The sequence below is a fragment of the Daktulosphaira vitifoliae genome, unplaced genomic scaffold (assembly GCF_025091365.1).
Source record: "Daktulosphaira vitifoliae isolate Bord-2020 unplaced genomic scaffold, ASM2509136v1 Scaffold_1, whole genome shotgun sequence".
NCBI lineage: Eukaryota > Metazoa > Arthropoda > Insecta > Hemiptera > Phylloxeridae > Daktulosphaira > Daktulosphaira vitifoliae.
In genome coordinates, this window is record NW_026099572.1 from 12,904,322 (window position 1) to 12,929,691 (window position 25,370).

The 25,370-nt window shown below is 22.6% G+C and overlaps 1 protein-coding gene and 1 non-coding gene across 6 annotated transcripts in view; one reads left to right on the top strand and one right to left on the bottom strand.

Moving 5' to 3' along the window:
• The first annotated feature begins 12,240 nt into the window (after nucleotides 1-12,240).
• LOC126894728 (leucine-rich repeat-containing protein 4C-like) overlaps nucleotides 12,241-25,370 on the top strand; it is a 92,876-nt gene continuing 79,746 nt past the window's right edge. For 4 of the 5 annotated variants that reach the window (XR_007701491.1, XR_007701492.1, XM_050665948.1 and 1 more), the window contains exon 1: nucleotides 12,241-12,397. The gene's annotated coding sequence lies outside the window, so the exon portion shown is untranslated. The remainder of the gene's footprint in view (nucleotides 12,398-25,370) is intronic. The other variant, XR_007701490.1, reaches the window with a different exon arrangement.
• Nucleotides 19,507-19,578, bottom strand: Trnad-guc (transfer RNA aspartic acid (anticodon GUC)). Its single transcript has one exon. It is a non-coding gene; the product is annotated as a tRNA-Asp (tRNA).

Consider the following 25,370-nt stretch of genomic DNA (forward strand, 5'->3'; position numbering starts at 1 on the left):
AATAATTTTGTTGTCATTAATATTTTCTTCCTAATCAGTTGAAAATTGATTTTTGGTCTCCCATTTCATAACCGACCAATAAAAAATTATTTTAAGAGCTTTTAGCCGAAAAATTAATTTTAAATGAAATAAACTTTTTTTAAACTAGTAAATTTGAAAATTAGTTTCAATTTATCTTTTAACTTAGTTAGTTAAATTTATAATTTAGTAAATTTTAATTGTTAATTTATCGACATTAGTCATATTTAACTTAAGTTAATTATATCGATTAACTAGTCCATCTTTGAATGTTTCTATGATATCAAGCATTATTTTACGTATTTAAAGGATGGAAGTAAAAATTATTTTTTATGTTATTTACTGGCAACATTATGTGATTTCTTTTCCATAAAAAATAGTAACGTTTGAACGAGATTTTTAACCAATGTTTTTAAAGAAAATTGTGACATAATGTTAGAATCAATATAGTATATCAATATATATTAAAAAAATAATATTTACTTCATTCTTTACATACGTGAACTAACGTTTGATACTATAGAAAAATGTTAAAAAAATTCAAAATTTAACAAACTTCAAAATGCTATAGAAACGCAACTATTGAATTAAATTGTTGGTATTAAATTTTTTTTTTAAAACTTATCTATAAAGTTTGCAATTGCTAAAAATAACGTGAAACATTTTTTTTAATATAGTCTCACAATGTAGAAAATGGTTATACAACACCTTATCAGATTCACATAAAATCTAAAAATTAATTTATAAATTTAAGTAAATTAATTAGACGATATAATTAAAATAACAGAATAAAAAAATGAAAATTTTTACTAAAAATTCATAATACATAAAATCTTTAAATATAATAACAGACATAAAAAAAATTGTCCAATTCATGTTGTGGCGATTGCCCGTAGAAGTATCTCTTATTAATGTATTTGTTTTACATATACATAATGAGTATTATATATGTGTAAAAGTATAAAGAAGTGTTGAATATACAGCGTTGATACGTATAAATACTTAATACATAATTCTGTGATATAGTAATTTTATATATTAAGAAATAATTCATTATATAACTATCAAATAATACGAGTTAAAAAATGTATATGCAGGAAACTATTTTATTTAAAGAAATTAAAAAATTAATTTCGTTTTAAGATAAATGTGGGAACTGTGAAAACTATATAAAAAAACAACTACGAACATGTAAACACAATATTTGCGATACATGTTTTGGAATGATAGAAAAAATGAAAGGAATATGTGTACGTTGTTTAATAAATGACATTTTAATAAAAGATTCTAGTGTTCGAACATTCGATGTAAATGAAATTTGGAATTAATAAAATTTTACAAATTATTACGACATTTTTTTTTAGATGAATTTTTCTAATTCTTTTATATTTTTTAAATAGGCCGGCCTGGCCTAGTGATTAGAACGTATGTTTCGGCGCACGGAGTCCCAGGTTCGATTCTCAAGGTGTTTATTTAATAATGTTATATGGCTTTTGTTTAAGCCAATGCGTTTCTGCATCGAAATCGGGTGATCCGGGTAAAGTAATACTCCGCCCTTTCTATTGGTTATTAATGAATACATAAGAAGAAAAAACAATCTATCTCACTCGCAGCTCACCTCTTACCAAGGTATAAAAATGTTAATAACTTCAGAAGTACTGGTTCAAAAGTTATTATCGACCCATTCATTTTCTTAATCAGATAACATTTGATTTTATAAGCTACACAGAAAAAAAATATTTTTATATGGTAAACGATTAAAGTTATATAGTTGGGATAACTATATTATAATAAAACCAACCATTTTAGTTGGTAATTCTAGCAAGTACGTTTCGTTAGACTAACTGAATTAATTCGGTTGATAATTATGGTAGTATTTACCGACGTGATTGGTCAAAGCAACCACATAATATAGTTCATACAATCATAGTACATGTACAGTGGTCAATAATGAATTCAGTTGTAATACCAATGAAACCATTATAACGCAAAATAGAGTTAAGCGATAGTTATTATATTTAAATGGTATTATGATTTATCAAATTTAATCTTTGTTAAAATTGCGCTTTTCGGTTGTAAAGGAGAAATATATTTTAAGGTGTTAAGATGATTGTATCGCGCTAAAAAAGCTCTAGGTTGGGTTAAATGGTCCGGTGTTTTTGTTGTCTTGACCGCTGAGAATTCATCGATAATTATATTTTGCGGAAGCTTACAGTCAGACAACCGAACAATAATTATTGATATATTATTATCATTAATTATAATATTTTATCATATTGATATGACAAACAATATAAAACATATTTACAACTAAATATTAGTTATAATATTAAAATTATTAATATTTTTTACAATTAATATTATAATTATGGTCGACTGTACAAGATATGATTTGAGAAGATTAGATTTATCAATGTTGATATAAACTTTTAATGGTACAATTTTTTATTATTTAAATTTGAGTCAATCCAGTAAATTTAAATTTAGGTGAGCAAACAATAGTTTTTTATACGAAAATTTATCACAACACCACCAAACTGTAAAATTAACTCAATTTAAAAATATCCCAATAAACTATATGATATAACTTTAAGTCATTTAAAAAATCGAAATTTTATTTTGAAAAGTAATATTGTGAGTAATTTTTCAATATTTTTTTCTATATTTTACAAAATTAAAGCATCGAATTAAAAACTCTGATATTAGGAAATTTATTTTATTTTTTAATCGCGGATAACTTCTTTATTTTTTTATCAATATTGCAAAATAATATATCATTTTCTTTGTTATGTATTAGAGTATATTGTCTATTGAGTATAGTGTTGATAAATTTATTTTTTATTGGTGTATTTTACGTAAAACTCTGAATTTTTTCTAACATTTTGAAAAAAATGATAAAAATTCAGTGGTAAATTTGTAGATAGCAAACGAAAAAAAAGTCAGATAAAACATTTTTTAAGATAAAAGTTATAGATAATTTAATATTGTTTGTTGTTTAATTTTATGTAAAAAAAATGAAAATCAGTTGAATGCAATTAAAGATATTTAGAATATAATGATAACACTTTTTTTGCGGCACACGAATAACGCTAATTTCGCAATAACTCAAAAACTGTTCTACTTTTTTGTATTTTAGACTTTATTTTCGGAATCAGTGGACGATTTTACATATAAAATGACTATCATAAGTCATAGGTCAATTTTGTTGTAAACTAGTATTATTAACCATATTTAAGGGAAAATTCCACATTTTTATTAAAATCACTTCAGTAAAAATGATAATATTACATACAACAAAATGACTATCAATTTTTATTTATTTATAGAAGTATCCAAGGCCTGATATGGTATTCATTTTTGCATTTTGCAAAATAAAAATAAAAAGATTAAATTGCACCTATGGTCCTGTAACCATATCTGATAGATATAACATCTCACTTAGGCTGTCGCTATTATAGTTAGTATTTTAAGAGAGGTAAACCTCATTGAAGAAAAAGGCTGTCAAGTTTTGTTCTCTTGCAGACTAATAATGTAAACTTATGTCCTGTAATTTTCAAATAACATCAAAATAAACTATATATTTTAAGTTCAAGAATTTATCAACTTTTACTTATTTTAAATAAGTTTGGGTCCAACTTGTTCAAAATTAAAAGAATAGAAACAAACCACTTTTATACTACGTTAATGTTGGTAATTATATCAATGAGTTTGTTTATAATAATTAAGTAATTTACGGCACGTATTACAATGGATTTGAATTTACCCTAAATAAATGTTGATTGTTCATGATAAATTGAAATAGTTAAATATTTCTGTGTAAACCAAAAAGCAATGGGTTATAATTTTAAGTAAAGTATTGAAAATTTTCTCAAATTACAGTTCTAATGTTGGAAGAATAGTTAAGTAATTTATAAAGAAGTTTTCATATCAAATACTGACAAAGATAATGTATCCTATTTCGCGAATGCAAAAATATCAATTTAATTATCTTTCTATTTATTATTTCCAAAAAAAACTACTATTAAAAATATATGATCAATTTATTTTTTAACTAATCGTTGCTGAATCCGTAAAAACATTAAGTTAAGTAAAATCAATCTTTTGTCAAAATAATTTTTAGTACACATAAACTAAAAGGTAAGTCAATTATATAGTTTTTATTAATGAGTCTAATGTAATAATTATTATTACGTTGATTCAAATGTTTTAATTTCAAAGGGACAATTAATAACATTAGGAAAATTTATAATTACTTTTTAAATTTTCAATAAATTTAATGTTTCTATGTTTCATCAATTATATCACAAGTTTTTCTACCATAGTCGTAATGCTGTCGCAGTACCACAGTTTGCAAAGATACATTCTTAGTCTACACAAATAATAAGTATTTCTTGTTTAATTTTAAATTATAATTTTTACCTAAAAATGGTAAAATAATCCCAATAGATGAAAACATGAGATTATTTAAAAATTTAGCGTACATTAATTTGGGCGTTAATAAGGATTATGAAATGTAATTTGAATTAGAAATGCTCGAACGGAATTTTTTAGATTTTTGTCAATTATAAAAATAAATACAATTTAAAGTGTATAGTTATTGAAAAAAGTAAATATAATTCATATAACACTCTATCACTAAAAATTTTTTCGATCAAAAATAAATATTTAATACCGAAAATGTCTTCAAAAGCATTATGAAGTTATGATTTTAACTTTAATAATTAAAAAATAAATAAAGATGTGTAAATACATTTTGTTGGTTTTCTTTAGTACACTTTAAATATCGCGCTACTTCACTGAAAATATGAGATGAATAGTAAGTAATTAAATAGTTAATATTATATTTTTTGTGTTAAAAGTAACAATTTAATAAACTGTTGTTACATTTATACATTTCTAAACAACTATTCTTTGAGATATAAATATAAGTAATATTTTTTCTCAAACAATAATCTATCCTTTAAAATTTGTCAACCATACGTGTAATACAAAATGATAAAAAGAAAAGCTATCATACTCTTATATCATGTTACCATTAAACTTTACCAATATTGATTCATTTGTCTGGCAAAACTGCAACACACTGAACATTAAAGTCGAATTGCATTGAGTCTGGTGAAACTTTATCAGGAGTGTGTTAAATTTAATTTAGGACTTTATAATCATATTAAACTTAGAATAGCATCAAACATGTCTGTATTAATAATGAAGCTTTACTCGTACACCATTTATACTAAATCAATATAGCATATCGAAATGTCTGGAATATTATATTACCATATTAATTTGACCACGTGGACAATTAAAAAACAAGAGGTTACGAAAATTTAAATTATTGTAGTATAAATTATATTATAATTTTAAATTCAATCACGTATTTTTCACTTCACATCGTTATTTGTTAAAATACCGACGGGTAAGTCAGCATAAGATAAAATAAACATATAATTTCGGGGTTTTTTAAAATTCATTAATATAATTATTGTATTAGAAAACATTAATTTTATTAGTTAATATTATAATTAACACACCATAATCATAAATTATATGTTGAATGTAATACATTTTTAAATGTCGATATTATATTTTTGTTGCTTAAAAATATATTATGATTTAAAATAAGTAATTTTACTTATAAGTTCCATGAGTGTTATTTAAAAAAATATTAAAATTGTGGTTTAGAAAAAGCATCAACATTTGAAGTATACAAATTGCAACAATCCTATAATGTATTATTAGCGAATAATTTAGCGACTGAAACTGTTGTTTTAAGATATAATTTAAACGATTTTAAACATGCGATGTTAACTGAATTTTTATTAGACAATTTATTTGTAAGATAAATTGTATAAAAGGTATCTTTTTACTTAAGGCCACGTAGTATTTATTTTAATAATGATGTAATTGTTCTTCCGATAAGCAACTGAGACGATAATTATTTAATTTGTTTATTTACATATAAATTAAGCTTATTTTAACTGTAGCAAGGTATAAAAATTACAGGCATTTTATTATAAAATGTTTGTGATGAATTTATTCGGTATATTATAAATAATCTAGTTTAGCCGTTTTATTTCACAGCTTTAAAATGTAGATGATTATTTATCTTAGTTTTGAAGTAGCTAACATTGTAAAATACATTTATGGTGTAGCCTTTCTAAATTAAAATCTTAAATACATCTTTAAAAATGAAAATAAGTTGTAACTGTAGTAATAATTATATATACAGTGCGATCGGTTTATCATAAACCACTCGATTACTCGTAAAATAAATACAATATTTTTTTAAGTGGCAATATATTTAACTAACTTATGAAAAAGAAAATAATCTAATTACGAAAATGACTGTTTGATAAATAATTTTGGATCAGTATTTCGGAAATTATCAATATTTTATAGTTAAGTCTGGAAGCAACACGTGGTTATTTTTATCACTAGTTCATTTTTTAGCCGTAATCTTCTTACACCAAGGTATAAATAACTTCCAAAGTACTGTTTTAAAAGTTGTTATTGATTAGTTATTTTCTTAAATAGATTATTTTCTATTTTTAAGGTAGTTAAATATGTATGTGGCCTTATAAATATTATAAATATTTTTATGAATAGTAACAGTGATGGTTAAATGATTTTGCCATGGGAGAGAATGAAATGTTGTTATGGTAAAAATCATCAGTTTAATACCTTTTTTATTTGTATTGCTATAGCAAGATGTTATAGTCTTTCTTTGTCTTACTTATTTTAGGATAACTATTGTTGAAATTACCTACATATAAATTAAGATTTAAATAATAATGAAGAATTTTGATCTCCCAAATTAAATTCTCAAGTCTATTTATTAAATTTTCATTTAAAAATATTATATCAACTTTACGATGAAATTAACGTCACACTAAATTAAAAAAATAGTCAATCGTTATTTTATCTTTCACAGAATTAATTATTGGGAAAACATTATATTATTATCACCATGTGCATAGTGAGGATGAAGAATATATCTCCCACCACTCAAAATTATACAGAGTGATTCATTAAGGATAAGATACTCGTTTACTCAGTAACTATTGAAAATTTTAAATTTTTGGTAAGAAAAATATTATTTGATTCAAAAAACACTACAATAATATGTAGTAAAAACATGATATTTTTCATCCCTTCAAGGTTAAAAAACATTAACTTGAGTTTTTTTAAATGAGAACACATATTTTGAATTTAATAAAATGTTTGAGTTTTTAATTTAATAGTAAATGACATATAAATTTTTAATATAACTTTATTAGTTTATTAGATATGAACACTTAAAGTTTCAAATTTTTGAGTTAATATACATGTATAATACACATGGGTTTACAAATACAGGTAGTTAATTGGTTTTTTATGACATTGCTGTCACAGTCACGGATTGCTCATTATCAATTATGACTATCAAGAGATATACTTTCTGTATTATCAGTTAGTGTATTTATAAACTCACAACAATGTGCCTTACTACCATTGATAATAACAATGCTGTGTACCTGCTAATATCAATGTCATAAAAAACCAATTAACTACCTGTATTTGTAAACCCATGTGTATTATACATGTATATTAACTCAAAAATTTGAAACTTTAAGTGTTCATATCTAATAAACTAATAAAGTTATATTAAAAATTTATATGTCATTTACTATTAAATTAAAAACTCAAACATTTTATTAAATTCAAAATATGTGTTCTCATTTAAAAAAACTCAAGTTAATGTTTTTTAACCTTGAAGGGATGAAAAATATCATGTTTTTACTACATATTATTGTAGTGTTTTTTGAATCAAATAATATTTTTCTTACCAAAAATTTTAAATTTTCAATAGTTACTGAGTAAACGAGTGTCTTATCCTTAATGAATCACCTTGTATAATAGTTGATTTTCGTAGATTTTAGTTTTACCAGTATAATTTCGACAGCTAAATTTAAATTAGTTTTTCTCTTCATCGATTTCATTACGTTATTGTATACTTAAACCTATGATTAATATGTTAAATAAAACTGTATTTTATACACGATGTAGGTAAAGTAACTAAATACACGGGTCGCCTGGTAGAAATTCAGTATCTTAAAACATGATACTGCATACATAGATATAATATACATAGTTATTGATTTAGTAAAAATAACTAAAATTCTCCTAAAATAATAAGAATTCTAAGAATTACTTTTTGGTTTTGTATAGTATTATTTATTTCTCGATTTTTACGTGGTTAAATATTTTTAAGGCTTTTATCCCTTATAAGGGTACCAACTTAATTTTTTTAAAGAGTATTAAACATATTATACTACAAATAATAATATTATTGAATGATTCAATTAAGAAAATGATTTTGGGAGTTATGAATATTTTGATACCTGAGTGGGAAAAGGATTGTATCAGAGTGATATGTAATTACAAGAAGAACATGACTAACACGTCACCTTCAGTCTACTATTAAAAATAATTATAACTTCCGAAATTCTGGTTCAAAATTTGTTATTGAACTATTAATTTCTTAGTTGTGCCCTTTTTATAAAATTTAATAGGTTAAATTATATATAACACCATTAAAAAGAAAAATGTTGATACACATAGAGAGTGTTCAGTAAGTCAGGAAACGGGTTTCTATTGTTCTATTGTAACAATGAGAACAATAGAAACCCGTTTCCTGACTTACTGAACACCCTGTATAAGAGATAAAGGATAGACCTTTAAAATATTTTACCATTTAAAAATCGAGAAATAAATAATACTTAACAAAACAAAAAAAATTCTTAAAATTTTAATTATTTAAGAAAAAAATTATGGTCACAGATAAATCAATCACACCGTATTATAGTTATTATGTCTATGTCAATATAAAGCTATAGAAGGTTAATTAATAATAATAATGACGAATTAAAAAGTCTATTTACAGTGTGTCTTTTTATTTATTTAACATATAGAAATATAAAATAACTAATTTCATATTTTTACTTTATTTTTTTTAGTCTTTAAAAAATAATATCCAGAGAAGTGTTTACTAAGGCGACAAATCCGATTGCTTTATTTAGTAAACATAGTCAAAAAGTAACTGACAATGAATGTAAAAGTTATAGAAGTAGCATTTTTTGATAATAATCTATATTTTTAATTTCTACTGATCATCAATCAGAAAAGCATCAGGTTAATGTAAAGATACTATGTGAACTTTGATTATTTTATTAATGATTTTGTTTGTTAATACGGCGTAGGAAATAATTTCTTTTATATAAACACATTATGGTTGAAAGCATGCTAAAAACATAACTTACTATACTTATGTATACACAAATTGACTATTCTAAGTTTGCCGTACATAGCAAATGCAGATTTTTTTTAAGGTTCTCATCGGTTAACTGAGTTTTTGTTGTTTTCATAGGTACTTCAAGTGATTGTTTTAATTAGAATCTTTTCGATTTAGGCTGCAAGTTCGTAAAAAAACTTTTAAACAAATACATCTCTTTTTTAATTAAAAACAATCATGTACCATTGCGTTATTGTAAAAGACGTTATTATAATTTGTTTAATAAATCCATTTTTGGAGTAGTTTCTACTCCGACTGTAAGACTTAAAATTATAATTTTAATTAAAAATTTAATTTGTCTTGAAATAGAAAAAAGATCTAACATTAATAAGAAAACTTGCCTATTTATACCTAATAATAATAATTTATGCGAATTTATAAATTAATGTTTATTTTTGGTCTCGGGGATAAGAAGTTCAAATAATTTAATCTTTCACTTTTTACATACTAGATTGTTTACATATAGTGAATAATTTTAATAAGGTAGCATAATTCTAAAGTTCATATCCATTTTTTGTACTTTTAACATCATGCGAATAATAAGAATCAAAACCTGAAAGACTACAAACAGTCTTAAGTAGATGCATAAAAAATGATATCTACATCAGTGAATTTAGTATTGTTAAGATTCAAACTTATGTTCATAAAAAATTATTTCACTTTTTTAAATTTTGCTTATTTAATTAATAAAATATAGCTATATATAAATAGGATCTAATGTATTTGATGTTTCACTCGTTTATTTGCAAATATTTAAAAATCGTTTATTTTGTTGATTAATATCTATTATTGCCTAGGATTTATAATCAATAAAATATAATTAATTTTAAAAATAATACATTTTGAGTTATTAAAAAAGTAAATAAGAATCTATTATATATATATTATCAAATTTAAAAATAGAAGATAATCTAAAATTTAATCATATTGATTTAAACTCAATTTCTTTTAAACATCAGACATTTAAATTTATATATCTATATACAGGGTGATTTTTTTATCATAACCCACTCAATTACTTGCAGAATAATAATAATTTAAACATTTTTTTTTTATTATCTTTAGTTACACATTATTCTTGAATTTTTAACTATGTAATACTTTTTAAGTTCATCCCTTATGCCTTGGAGGGGGGTCAACTTTGTTTTTTTAAATGGTAACACATATTTTTAATTTAATAAAATGTTTGAGTTTTTAATTTAATAGTAAATGGCATTTGAATTTTTAATATAACTTTATTAGCTTATTAGATATAAACATTTAAAGTTTCAAAATTTTGAGTTAATATACATGTATAATACACATGGGATTGTAAATACAGGTAGCTAATTGGATTTTTATGACATTGCTGTCTCAGTCACGGATTGTTTATTATCAATTATGATTATCAATAGANTATTAACTCAAAATTTTGAAACTTTAAATGTTTATATCTAATAAGCTAATAAAGTTATATTAAAAATTCAAATGCCATTTACTATTAAATTAAAAACTCAAACATTTTATTAAATTAAAAATATGTGTTACCATTTAAAAAAACAAAGTTGACCCCCCTCCACGGCATAAGGGATGAACTTAAAAAGTATTACATAGTTAAAAATTCAAGAATAATGTGTAACTAAAGATAATAAAAAAAAAAAATGTTTAAATTATTATTATTCTGTAAGTAATTGAGTGGGTTATGATAAAAAAATCACCCTGTATATATATATCATTGATAGAACATTGAAATAGTGTGTATTCAATCAATATCATGGTTGAGAAAATGTTATAATAGTTCTAATTAATAAAAAATGTTGTTATATAATTCGCATTTGCTATCATAATTTTTATAGGTTTAATACTTTTTTTTTGAATTATTAGTTTTTTAAAAAATGATCAAAAAATAGAGTTATTAGAACCTTTATTTTTCCATAAAATCTGATGTTATTTATATCAGACAGTTATTGGCTCATTAAATGGCATCATTTTTAAAATTGATTTAGTACCTTTTACATTTAAATAAAAATGTAATTTTTGATATAAATATAAAGTGAATAATCTGCCTCATAATTAATAAAAAAATTAATTTTAAAAATCAAAACACTTTTTTTTATTGATATAATAGTTAATATTGGGCCGATAACTGTACACATTATCCTACACTAAAATCTATTCAAATAAAGTATATATTTTTTATTTTATCTGAAGAAAAATATCAAAGCTTACAATAAATAAAAGGTAACTACCGTAAAATTAGCACAAGTTATATAAAAAACATTTCTTATTCAATGAAAATAACACATTTGTTTCATGAAATAAGTTTTAGTTAATTTTATTAAACAATGATTATTATCAAATTTACACGGCATTGAATTATGTATGTGTTCAAAGAACTTTTAAAAAATTAAAGACAATCATATGTTTAGTGTGAAATTTTTAAATATATAGGTATTTTTTCTAAAAATAATCAAAAATTTTAAAATAAGCTAAATATTGTCAAATTCTCAAAAATTCACAACTTTTTTTTACAATGAATTTGAAATTGTTGATATTTTTTGTCTAAATCAAGTTGCATAAGTAGATTACAATGTATAAAAACCTAATAATTAGCTCTCTAGTAATAAAAATTATCAATAAACTGGATAATTATTTATATAATTTTTTATTTATAAATTTAAAATTGTGTAAATATAACCCAATACTAATGACCAGTTTTTTTTAAAATAGCAACTACTTTCTATTTCAGATAAATGAGTGAGTGAATTGAAATTTTAACAATTACATTAGGTATTTTTTTAACGATGTTAACTAAAAAAGATGTTTTCGAATTTGGTTAATTGTTTTTTCTATCAATACCGCAAGAATTCGCTGTTGGTGGTAGTGATATTAAATGCCGGTACGCCCACGAGGGGTTGCTCGTCCAGGGCTGTCTTTGTCATAACTCGTGATGCAATGCACGTGCGTTTCAAAAGTGATAGTGATAATTTCACGTGTTGTTTTTAAATGTTACTATACATTGTTGTGTGACAGTCAATTAAAACGAAAACCAAATGATTTGAATGAAACGTAAGTAAAACAAAAAAATTACATTATTATAAAAAACAAAATTCAGTATAATCCTAAAGTACTACTTATTAATTTCTATTTCTATTATTCTATGAAATTAGTTTTGTTAGGATGAATCAAGGACTATATTTATAATAATTAAAATTTATAACTGTACATAACAAACATAAACAAATATGATTGAAGCACAATTTTACTCGGAGAATGTAGAGTGTAAAAATTTAACTACTAAAAAAAAATTAAAAGAAATATTTAAGTTGAAAGGGCTAAAAATTAATATAATCAATATTCGTTTTTAATTATCTACGTATTTTAGATGTTTTTAATTTAGAAATGTATAATTATAGACCAGTGGTGGTTAAACAGGAGGGAATAGAGGTTAGATCCTACTATTGACATACCATTTTTGACATTTGTATACAATTTTCATTATATATACTTAATATTTTAGAAAATTTATTTTTGATATTTCAATTCAAAAGTATTAATATAAATCAAGTAAAAATAAGATTAATATGAAAAAATTCTTAATCCTGCAAATTTAATAAATTAAATTTTAACCTTTGATTACTTTTTATGTAAGTGAATTCAATGAGATAGTATTTTAAAATAAATCAAATATTATTAAGAATAATGGGCGTTATTTTATGATTCTATTATAAAAATTTCTCTGAAAAAGTGTTTTTTTTTCTTTTAACGGAAATTTATAGCTTTATTTGTAATCTTAATATGTAATTGCATTAGATTAAATAGTATAGATGACTTTTCAATGATAATAATAACTTTTGAAATTTAATTTTTTAAATAAATAATAGATCCATTAAAAAAATTCAAATTAATCGAAATAAATTTACCATTATTGATCATTTTAATTTTAAAAATATTAATGAATTATATAGTTAAAATTATGTATAATGTATATAAGTAATTTTTTTGATAATGGTATTTTGTACTACTTTTTGTAATTAACTTACACAAAATACATTTATTAAAACTTTACAAGACAATACCATTTATAATTTTTAACGTTTTTTAATGTTGGAAAGTAACTAACATAAAACTTATTAAAAACAAATTCATCATATGCATCAAGAAAAAAATTTGTCTTAAAATTATGTTCATAAGCTTAGGAACGGTACAGAAACATTATACAAATCTCATTTACAAATGGTGTTTATAATGTAAATTAAAATTTACATAATTTGTATATTGTAAAAATTTGTTTGTATAAAATTACGTAACAAACATTATATTTTAACCTTCATGAATGAAAATCTATTGTAGATATATCTTATATTGCAAAACATTATTTTGTAGTTTAGAAAAAGTTTATAGCGCTTCAAAACATCAAATTGTTATTTTCGTAAAAAAAGAACAATAAACTCCTAGATTGAAAAATGATTAAAATATAACTATTACGAGACAAACAATATAAGTTTAGTTATACATAAAATATAACTTAAACAAACTTAGAATTTCTTACAATTTATATTAAATAATTTGAGTCATTTGGTTTCAAAAGAAAGTATTTCCACGTATCCTTGCTCATATTTTTTTTTTATTTTCAACGGATAAATAAAAATAAACTAAAATATATTATTTTATTTAGAACTTAAAACTGCCCAAAAATAGATAATACTCGGGATTATTTTTATTGATTATGAAAATGTAAAGATGTTTAATTTGAAGTGATTCTTTCTCTATGTTTTCTAATATTTTATTGCTCCTTTAGAAAATATTTCTTTCTCTCTACTATTTTTTTCCAATATCCTGTAAAATCTGCCAGTTTTTTTAGGCAATATCTTAAGTATAATTTTGATTTGACTACTTAGTTACGCAATATTAATTTATAAATAATTTAAAACACTTTTGTACATTATTAATGGAAGTAAAAAACTTCCTTAATTCAAATGTTATTTAAATTTTGAAAGTTTAATGTTGTTTATCTACTCAGATGAGGTGATACTCAGTTTCCTAGTTTACCGACATTAATCAAACTACTAATTAATAAAATAATTTTTCACACATAACAAGCGTATCAATTTAATTGTATGTAGTTTTAACATCAAAGTAATAATGTTTAGTAAGCAGGAAACCTATAAAAGGAAAACGCCATTTGCGATGATTAACGAAAACTAATGACGCTTTTCAGAAAATTATGAGAATATCTAAAGTTGTTTGGCTGTGTTAAAATATCTTGATGGTGAAACGTAAAAGTAGGAATTAAATTGATCAACACATAGCATTAAAACGATTAACATCTCTAAAAACCCTTTAGTATATTATTGTATTGTATACTGATTACTTCGTTTTATTAATGTCTAACAAACATTATGAAGTAACTTGTTTGAACATCTGCGTTTTATCTTTAAAACTTATCAAGAACTACATTACAATAAACTACTGATAATTTAATACATGGGTTTGAACTGTGTTCCAAATCTGTTAAAAACAAAAAGTTATATTATAAGCAATTCGCTCATTACATTTTTGGAAGAAAATCTTTTGCATAAATAATAATAAAATTATCATACATTGAGGACTTAGAAATATGTGGAATTTCCTCTAAATGGCTTAAAACTATATTTGAGTGATTTATTAGTTTGATAATCTCATAATTTTTATGCTTTTCTATTTATAGTAAAGAGCAAAAAACAAAGTATAGTAGGGATCCAATATAATAGAAATTTTGCATAGTAGACTTTAGTGTAAATTGAAATTTCACAATTATAAAAATCATTAGAAAAAATGCTTCGAAGCAATTGTTTGCGATCATTAATTATTTAATTTCGTATAAAAAAAATTAGGATAAAAATTTTAAAATGTTAACAATATATTAAAAAATTTTCACTTTAACAACATCAAAATTTAAATGTAATTAATTAAATCATTTAAATCTTAGTGTAGTTTTTATAAGCTAAAATATGATTTAATCTTGAAAAATGTAGAAGTTCCTTTGCTGTGCAGTATACCTTAAAATTGATCATTTTTATCGAAAATTGTGTGACTTGGACAATAACTCACAAAATTAAGTTTTCTAATTGCCCGAACTTTTACACGTATGTAATGATAGTTTCAACGCATACTAAGGGAAAAAGTGAATAGTTATAAATTATAATTTATATGGAATTTATGGATTTTTTACAGTGAAGTTACACATCTAAAATATTGTCAATTTAACGTAATAGTCCGCCTAGTTATTAAAACAATAATTTTAATTAATGTGAAAACCACAAATATCAAATGTTTCAGCTACGTTTTGAATCTAAAAGTTACTAAACTAATTTAAATAAAATATTAATTTTTAAGTTGCGAAACAAAATAAACAGAATTATATAAAAATAAAATGTTATTCTGAATTAGTTTTGAAAAAAATGTATAAAATATATTCCTACTTAATGATATAATTATATGTTTATATAGTTTTATTTTTCTGTTAAAAATTCCCATTGAATTTAGTTGCTTAGTCAATACGATTTATAAACATATATTTTTGGAATTTTGATTTTGTTATTTAATTTTAATAGAATTGTACATGAAAACTAATCGTGATAGGTAATATGCAATTTAATTATAATCCAAAAAAATAATTACTAATATATGTGTTATTATACATGTATATAAAATCAATTTAATTTTTAATAAATTTAGTTTCGTATACATAACATATAATGAAAGTTTAGCATAAAAAATGTTAATCTTGATTATAAATAATAATGAGTTTTAATAACTTAGCTACCAAAATATTTTTTAAGTCATTTAAATGATTCGACGTCAAATAACTTGAATTGAGTAAATAAACTGATACGATATAGCATTAAGTGCAGTCATTTGTTATTTATTACATTAACTTGGGTTAGTCTGTTAGTATATGAACATAAATAAAAGAGTTGATAAAATAAGTAATTATCAAATTACAAAGTCTTCAGTTGTACTATTAATACAGTTATTTAAATTGTTCGATTTTTTTTTTATTTAAATAGTTTAATATAATTATAATAAAATATGTACTAAAAGGGCTATTTCTACTACTAAAAAAACTTCGGTTAAATTTAAATTATTTAATAAAAAAATAGTCAAGGGTATACAAAGAAATTATTTTATAGATATTTTACATAAAATTTATTAATTTTAAATGTAGTAATCCTGTATTGTTTGTTTAGCATTTTTTTTTCTAGAAAAATATTTAATCTTGATTTTATAAAAATATAAAATTATAAATTGTTATTACTTCGAACTGAAAAATCCACACAATGAAATTGTATAACCATGTTAGTAAGCTCAGTCAATTTCTCCGAGTAGCGTATTGGTTGGTTTGAAAGTAATAATAATAACAGCGTAAAAAAAGGCAAACTGTAAGTATAAAATAAGTTGTAAAAAAGATACGATGAAGTGACTACTTGAAATAACTCTGCGCACGTTGTTGTGGGTTATAAATTTGAATTCCTTTTGGTCAAAATGTACATCTAAGAAAATGTCTGTGTTTGATATGTTTGTGAAATATCGATGGCATTTTTTTTGCAGTGATAAATGTTATTCTTTCACATACGATAAGGTGACGAGGTTATTTTTTTTGTCTTTAAAAACGTTATACTTATGCTTTACAATTTCAGTATTTCAATTTTTTATAATAAAACTACTAGGAACAGTTTAAAGATAACTCTGGTAGCAAGCTAATTAATAGAAAAACTTACGACACTAGTGTATTAATATTACAAAACTATGTACAATATGTTGTATAATATTGTATCCATATAATTGTAGACTTAATTAATGGATAACTATGATTTTTTATACAATGACTTATTAAACGTTATAACAAAGGTTAGTTATATAACTTTTAATATAAAATTCAATATAAATATAACTACTTATTAAAAATTGTGGGCTTGTAAAACTTATTAATTGTATGGTTGAATAAAAACGAGTTAATTAATTAGTGTTCATTTTATTAATTTAACGACTAGTTAAAGCATATTTTTGAAAATGTTGGATAATCTATCTTTTTTTTACAAAAGTTAAGTCGAAAAATATATTGACTCAACCCTTACAGACCGTCAATACATTATAGTATACTGATATTTTTGTGTTTTTAAATTTAAACCGTAATTTTGAATTTTAGAACAGTTATTATAACATCAAAACATGTTAAATCGTGTGAATAACAAAACTAAGTATAATTTTTGCAAAATTCAAATGTTCTGAGTTAAAAAAAAAGTTGAAAAATACAATTTTTTGAAAATTATTTTCTAACCTATCCTAGAGTCAATAAAAATTTATTTGGGTTTGTCATTTTAACTAAAAATGCAATTCATGTCTAAATAAATGGGTTAATAAATTTAGTAAAATTTGTCAACATAATTTTTAACTTAATTTATTAAAAAAAAATAGCGAATTTACTTTAACTATAACTTTTTTTAAAGTCTATAATTTTTTCAATTAATTATACTTTAACAAGTAAAAAAAATATCAACTTGCCTTCCTTAATTCCGATACTTAATCAAATATTTTAGATACTAATGTTTTTAGCTTCGATACGATTTTTATATAATATTACACAAATAATCTCCGCATTATTTTTGATTTCATTGTATAACCGTTATTCACAGAATAATTTAAGAATATGTCCTTAAATTTTTTTTTATACCTATATGACTATTTCTATTAATAAAAATAGATTTTTTTAATTTTACAATAAGTTATACAAATGATACAAACTAAATTAAAGTACTAACCAAGAAACTATTGCTCATTTATAAGCTTGCTAATATTGTTAAGAAAATCGTTTACTATCATTGTTCGATGTTCATGATAGCAATTCCAATGGCAGTAATAAAAAATAAAAAAACAAATAAAATACGTGATTTGAATTTTCAATTGTGTAATGCAGCTGCTGTATTCCGTTTCTGATTTGGCTTTTTTGACATAAACTTCTCGTTAATCATTCGTGTAAAAGAAATGGAATTATAATAGTAGTGTGCTGAAAAATGATTTTATTAAATTTAAAAACTCATGACCATCTCAATTAAAATAAGTTTCCTAAATATAAAAATCATATTTTTTAAATTCAATTCATAAAAATATGCATAATGCATATTGTTTAATTTAAATTTAATATTACGATTGAAATACTTTATTCGATTATTGTAGATTTTTGTTTATACATGTTGTTGTCATAGATAACAATTCAAAATGTACAATACATCTACAACTAATAGCATTACATAATTAAATGTTTAATATAATTATGATTACATTTTTTAAGTTTTAAAAATTTAAAAAAACTGTTAAAAATAATCTAGGAACAAAACAGTATTAGAGAAGTACATTATTTGTCCGGATTAAAAATTAAAGTAATCAATTATGTGTTAAATTTTCAGAATTTAGAAAAAAAGCATTGCATTTATTAGTAAAGTTACAAAATATATACTGACAATAACAATTTTTAATATGTTTATAGACAAAATCACAAAGTAACAAAAAGTAAGAAATTTGTGATAAAAATTAAAGATTACATAAAAAAAAATCTTTGTAAGTAATTAGTATCAAAGAAAAATAAATATTGTATAATATAATACAAATAATACAACTATTGTTAAATTAATATAATTAATAACAAAATAAAAAAAACAGTTTTGCCCAACTTCTCTGAGGAACATTAATTCGACGAAAGAATAATTATTTCTACAAGGAATCATAAAAATATTTTTCGATATTCTTGGAAAAATTTTTATAATTGCCTTGGCTTTGTGTTGAAGTATATTTGTTATATATAGTAAACCATACGCTCTTAATTATTGAATAAATATAAGTGAAGTATAATCGGTTGAATAGCATTATTCATTTTGTATAAATACTAACAAGTATTTAAGTCAAAATATATAGAGAAACTCTGTACATTTTAACATTTCTATAAAATACGTTAAAATTAGTTAATTATTAATTCCACAATACTAATGTATAAAAAAGAAGTTATTTATTAACAATTTTCTATCACAAAAATATTTATAAATAAAAATAAATATTTTTATATTATTTGTTAAGTAGTACTCTTATCTAGTGTTGTGTTATAATAATTAAATAAAATGGAAAGTTATGCAAAAAGTTGCCTCCCCGGCGGGGAATCGAACCCCGGTCTCCCGCGTGACAGGCGGGGATACTTACCACTATACTACCGAGGATTATGTTGAGAAGTAAAAAAAATACTATTTTTAAGTATTATTATTTACTATAACAATCGCAGAAAGTATTAATATTTATATTGTAATTAATCAATTTTATTGAAAATTACAATGGTTTATAAACAAATTAATTTAATTATAATTATTAAGTTAACTGTGATATCTCGTATTTACATTTTCATAATTTTAAGAAGAGGTGAAAATTATTTATAATAATTACACATTTCAATGACTCTTGTCCTTTAATATTAGTGAGCCATTAGTAATAGATTTTTTTTAAAGATTAATTGAAATATCCTCTAAGAATGAAACAACTTCGAATTCAAAATCAAGAATGTCGATTATATTTTATTTAAAAAAATTTACGTTAAAATGTATAAAATTAAACGAATAAAAGCATATTATAATTTTATCTCTATATGATTAAATAATAGGTAGCGCATAAGTATTATTTAATTGTTTCAATAATATTTAGTGCCGAAATTGGAACAAAAGTCCATTTTAATTTAATACTTCTTAGTTCTTTCTTACAAATTTAGAATAAAATATTTATATAATATTGTTAATATACGAATTGGGTTTTTAAAATTTTATCCGTTTTAGTTAAAACTTTAACAATTTTTTTTTAATATATGTTTAATAACATATGAACATTAATTTATAGTAATTTTCATTATTTATAACTTGCAGAATTGTTAAATATTAAAAACATCACATATTAGAAAAAAAAACAATATCTTATTTTAATATTTCACATGTTTTTCTCATTTTTGTTATACTTATGATGTTCATTTTTATATTATATTATTTTTTTTTGTTTCTTTATAACTTTTTATTGTTGTTATTCATGAAAAAAATTGATCAAATAATTATTTATATTTACATTATCCATGTTTTTAATAGTCTTTTTGTTAGTTTAAATTTTTTTATAATCTCACTTTTACTTTATTATTTTAGCTTATCGTTACAGTATTTAGTGTATTAGGTATTTTTTACTTTGTTGAATTAATTTTGGAGAATAAATTGTCCTGTTATAGTAATCAGTACTAACAACTTTTAGTATAGTGTGGTGAAAATCGTTTAATTTATGGCTGAGATTAAAAATGTATTTTTTAATTTTGATTTTGTTAGTTGGTTACTATGTTATTTACTATAAATATTACTTTCTATTTTTTAGTCATGTAATAATTTTTATATAAAAATATGTAGATTTAAATTTAAATTATTTTATCAAAGTGTATCTGAAGTTAATAATAAATCTAGTGTATAAATAAAATCTATCTTATGATAAATTTTAGTAATAATTATTGCAAATTATATAGAAATCTATTATTATTTATTACTAAAATAGTCTAATTAAAATTTTGACTGGTTGATAATCACTTTAGAGTCTATTACTTTTTGAGATGATAACATTTAGAGGTTTAGAAAATGTAAGAATCGGTGTAGTGTTTTTAATAGGTCTATTTAAATATAAGCATGTCGGATAAGGCAGCTAGCTACTGTTTAAAAACCATTAGTTTGAACGTACAAAACTACCCGTTTTTTTATTCCATCAGTACAACGAAACTACTGATGCGATAAGAATTCTGAAAACAGATCTGAATTAAGCATCATGTCACTTAAGTATCGGTCAGGCCACTTTTTTAAAATTGTTATTCCTTCAACAAAAAAATATATTTAAAAAAAAATTTAATTTTCAAAAATGTAAACTGTACTTAAGGGATAAAAACATCAAAAATTCAAAAAAAATGGCATGACCAATACTTAAGTGACATGATGCTGAATTAGGTTTTGTGTTCAGAATTCTTATCGTATTAGTAATTTCGTCGTACTAATGGGACAAAAACAGGTTGTTTTTGACTAAAATGCGGTCCGTGCCCAGACGCCTTAAGGAAATTTTCTTTATTTTAGAAAAAAAAAATTATTTTTATTTTCACAATCTACTCCTTAAGTCTACTCTTTAATAATACTAATAAAAAAATTAATAAATAATGAGTATCATTTGCTATTTATTAAACATTTTATAATTAATAGTGAAGATTAAAAGTACTGTAGTAAAGTTTATTGAGAGGAAAATTATTCTCAATACTGTAAAACGTTAACAGAGAAAAAACGTTAAGAAAATTATTAATGAATGAAAAACAGGAATTTATATATATTACATCTTTATAAAAGACAAATTATTTTATCTAGATTCATCTTTATTTAATCTTTCACCTAGATAATATGTTATCAAATATCTATAAGAGTTTTTGGTTATTTCATCTCAATGTTATCAGCCATTGTAGTTTAGATACGAAACTGCGAAGGTATTAATTTTACTATGATGTGATTTTTTTTATGTCTGTTACTATTTTTTCTCAGCTTTCACTAAACCGATTATTTTTAACCATAGTCAAAAGATCATAAACTGTATCTAGTCAAAGACATTACCCTCAAAAATTGAAAAAATTTCCCTCGTTCCCCGTAAATAGAGGAAATCTCCAAAAAAAATTACAAATTTCAAAATCGCTAAATTTCGACATTTTTAAAATTTTTTTTACTTATTGCCATAGCTTTTTTAAAAATGATCAATTCAATATAATTTTTTTGTATAGATATGAGATATATTTACCTATCATTTTGTATATTTTTTGTATGCATTTGACCCTTAACCTACCCACAAGGGAGAATTCAAAATGACAACTTATTCAGTTAACTTTTAGTTAACGTAAATTATTATAATTAATTATGTTCTGAATATTTCAATTGTAGAATATTTTTAATCGACAAAAATTACTTAGAAAAGATTACTATGATTTCTATTTAAGTGATCTATTACAATAAATATGAAAAAAAAAATATTGAGCTTTTCTGATAAATTTACAGTAAATAGTAATTATTCAATTTCCTGACTGCAATTAATCTTAACAATACTATTTTTTTAGTCTCATAAAATTTTCTATTTAATAATGTAAATTTCAAACTTGAAGTTGAGCTAAAAGTTATGGTAACAAATTCAACTTTTTTTTTTATTATAAACTTTCAAATAATCAACTTTAAAATACCAAAAAAATTGGTTAAAAGGATATTTTGCACTGATTATTTTTGAAATATTAAAAATTAAAATCTGTAATAAATAATTTAATAATAATTTTTTGTGTTTTAATTATTCTTTTATTGTAATAAATCATTTCAAAAGAAATATTAATAATTTCTATGTAATTCTTGGTGTTGAAATAGATGATACAATAGAAATATTCATAACTATTTTCCTTATAGTTATATCCTATAGTTTTTAACTAAATAGTAATAATATCAAAAATTATCGGCGATGGAAAACATATAATAGCAGATTTGAAGTTAGCATGAAAAATTGAACAATAAAAGTATATTTTGGACTCTAGTGAAAATTTTTTGCAGACCATTTATTCATAATTAACAACAAATTATTATCTAAAAATATCTGTGTCAAGCCCTTCAATTATTATACAAGTTTGCTATAAAAGTACTAACTATTTTATAATTTTTTATAATTTCTCCGGAAAAATTACAATACTAAATTATTAAATATCAATTTAATACTACGTCGAATTGCTTCAATAGATATTTATTCATAAATTATACATATAAATTCACTTCTAATGAGGAATAATGGTAGAAATAATAGTTAATTTTGCTTTTAGAATAATCAACCAATTTCTTAAAATTAAAGACTGTCTAGTGTTTGCATCGAAGCGTTTTTTATGATTGTGATTTTAATCATTGTCAGATATCATCTATACTGAACTCGACTATACCACGTCCCACTGTGCCGCGACCCCACTGTGCTGGGTTGTTTAGTACATATATTTGTTTATTATTCTCATAACTAAAATATATAACTAATTAATTATAGTTTATTAAAAGTAGGCGATGTAATAATATAAACGGGAAGGCATTTTATATCAATATCGTGATAAATAATAGTTATAATTATTTGATTAGATTACCTCAAATCATAATATCATAATATAAATTAAATCAATATTATAGATTTAATTTACGGTATTTATTTAATTAATCTTGCTTTTTTTTTTATTCTACTCAATTTATTTTTCAAAAAACACAAATAGCTACAAAGAATTATGAAACTCAATAAATATATAGAACTATGAGAGCCGCTTATACTTTACAAAAGAATAAAATAACACAATTCATAGCTCACACAAACTCTATATTTGTTCCATATAACTTTAGACCTCTGAGTCTTACTCTTCATTTTAAGGCGACCGAATAAAATGTCCCCTAGAGGCATGTCATAAGGATTGTCTCTTCCTACACTTTCTCATATACTTGAATGGTTATCTTTTCACTTGATATAAACTTATCGAGATACCGCCTTATATAGTTAAGGCATCACTCTAAACAGTACAACACCCTAGGGTAGATAAACTATCGGTAACTTTTGTTTATTTAACCACTCATATGATTTTTGTTTTCTACCGAACAGTATAATTAAAGAATTTATATTAGAGGAGGTTATTTGGGATATCCTCTTGGAAATTGTTTCAATATTAATTTTTACAATGCCGAAAACTAATTAATAAATATAAGTTATTTGTATTAAGAAATGTATTCTATTGAATGTACTAAAATTATTTTTATAAAAGTTAGTACAAAATTAAAAACTTTCTTTTGAAATTGTGAGAAACGTCTGATGTTATTAACATTATTTATTATAATTACATTTATAACATATTATGTTAGTTATAATAGTTATATTATTATAATAATATGCTATGTAAGGTGAAGTGGAGTAGAAGTAAACGAATGAAATGATTATAATTTTCTCCTAGAATATTTAGAATATATTTTTTTTAATTGAAAAGTTTTAGTTCTTAATTGTGTTGCAATCATATTAAATGTTCGAAGTAAAAACTTGTGGTTCCTGTACCACTCAAAGTATTTATTGACACGACTCATAGTTAGCACAAGCTTACATAACTACTAGTACGAGTAGCGTTATTGATATTTAAAGTGTGATAATTAATCGCAATAATTTCTATTACAAACTATTACTATATTATGAGCTTACAAACATCATTTTTTTTTCTATATTTCATAATTTTCATAAAACTCTTGTACTCATACCACGAGAGAAAATTATATTATATCATTTTATTAAAAAAATACATAGTAACTTAATCACGCTCATGTTCATACAATCATCTAATGAAATATAATCTATAATACATACCATTTTTAGTTACTCTAACATTGAGTGTCCGGTTAGTTCTTACTTTGATGGTCAATTTCACACAGTAAAAACAATTGTGGGATGGTTTTTTATTATCATAGTGCACTTCAAATGCTTCAATTTTATAGCTTAAGAGTCGTGAGACGTTCCGGAACATTTCCAAAAATTGAGGTTTTTTTTTGTTTGATGGATAGGTTAATGTAAATATTGTGCTTAGAGTATTTATTGGATTTTTAATATTATTAAAAAAAGGTTTTTTGTCTTTAGTATTATCGATATAAATTTTATTAGAATTAATGTTTAAAAAAAAAAAATTTCGTAGTTTTAAATTGCAGAAAAAAATGTTTGAAAATTTGTTTTTTTGCGGTATTGTAATTTTGAGGAATTTTTTTAATTTCTAGGATCGAGTTTTATATGTTTATGTAAGTTCAACTAGTTAAAAATCTAGTTTTTTGATGCAAATATCAACAAAATCAGTCAAGTCTGTAGTTAGAATTTTCAATGGTAGTGCAGTATTATTAACACATGTACTAAATATCACATATATATATATATATATATATATATATAT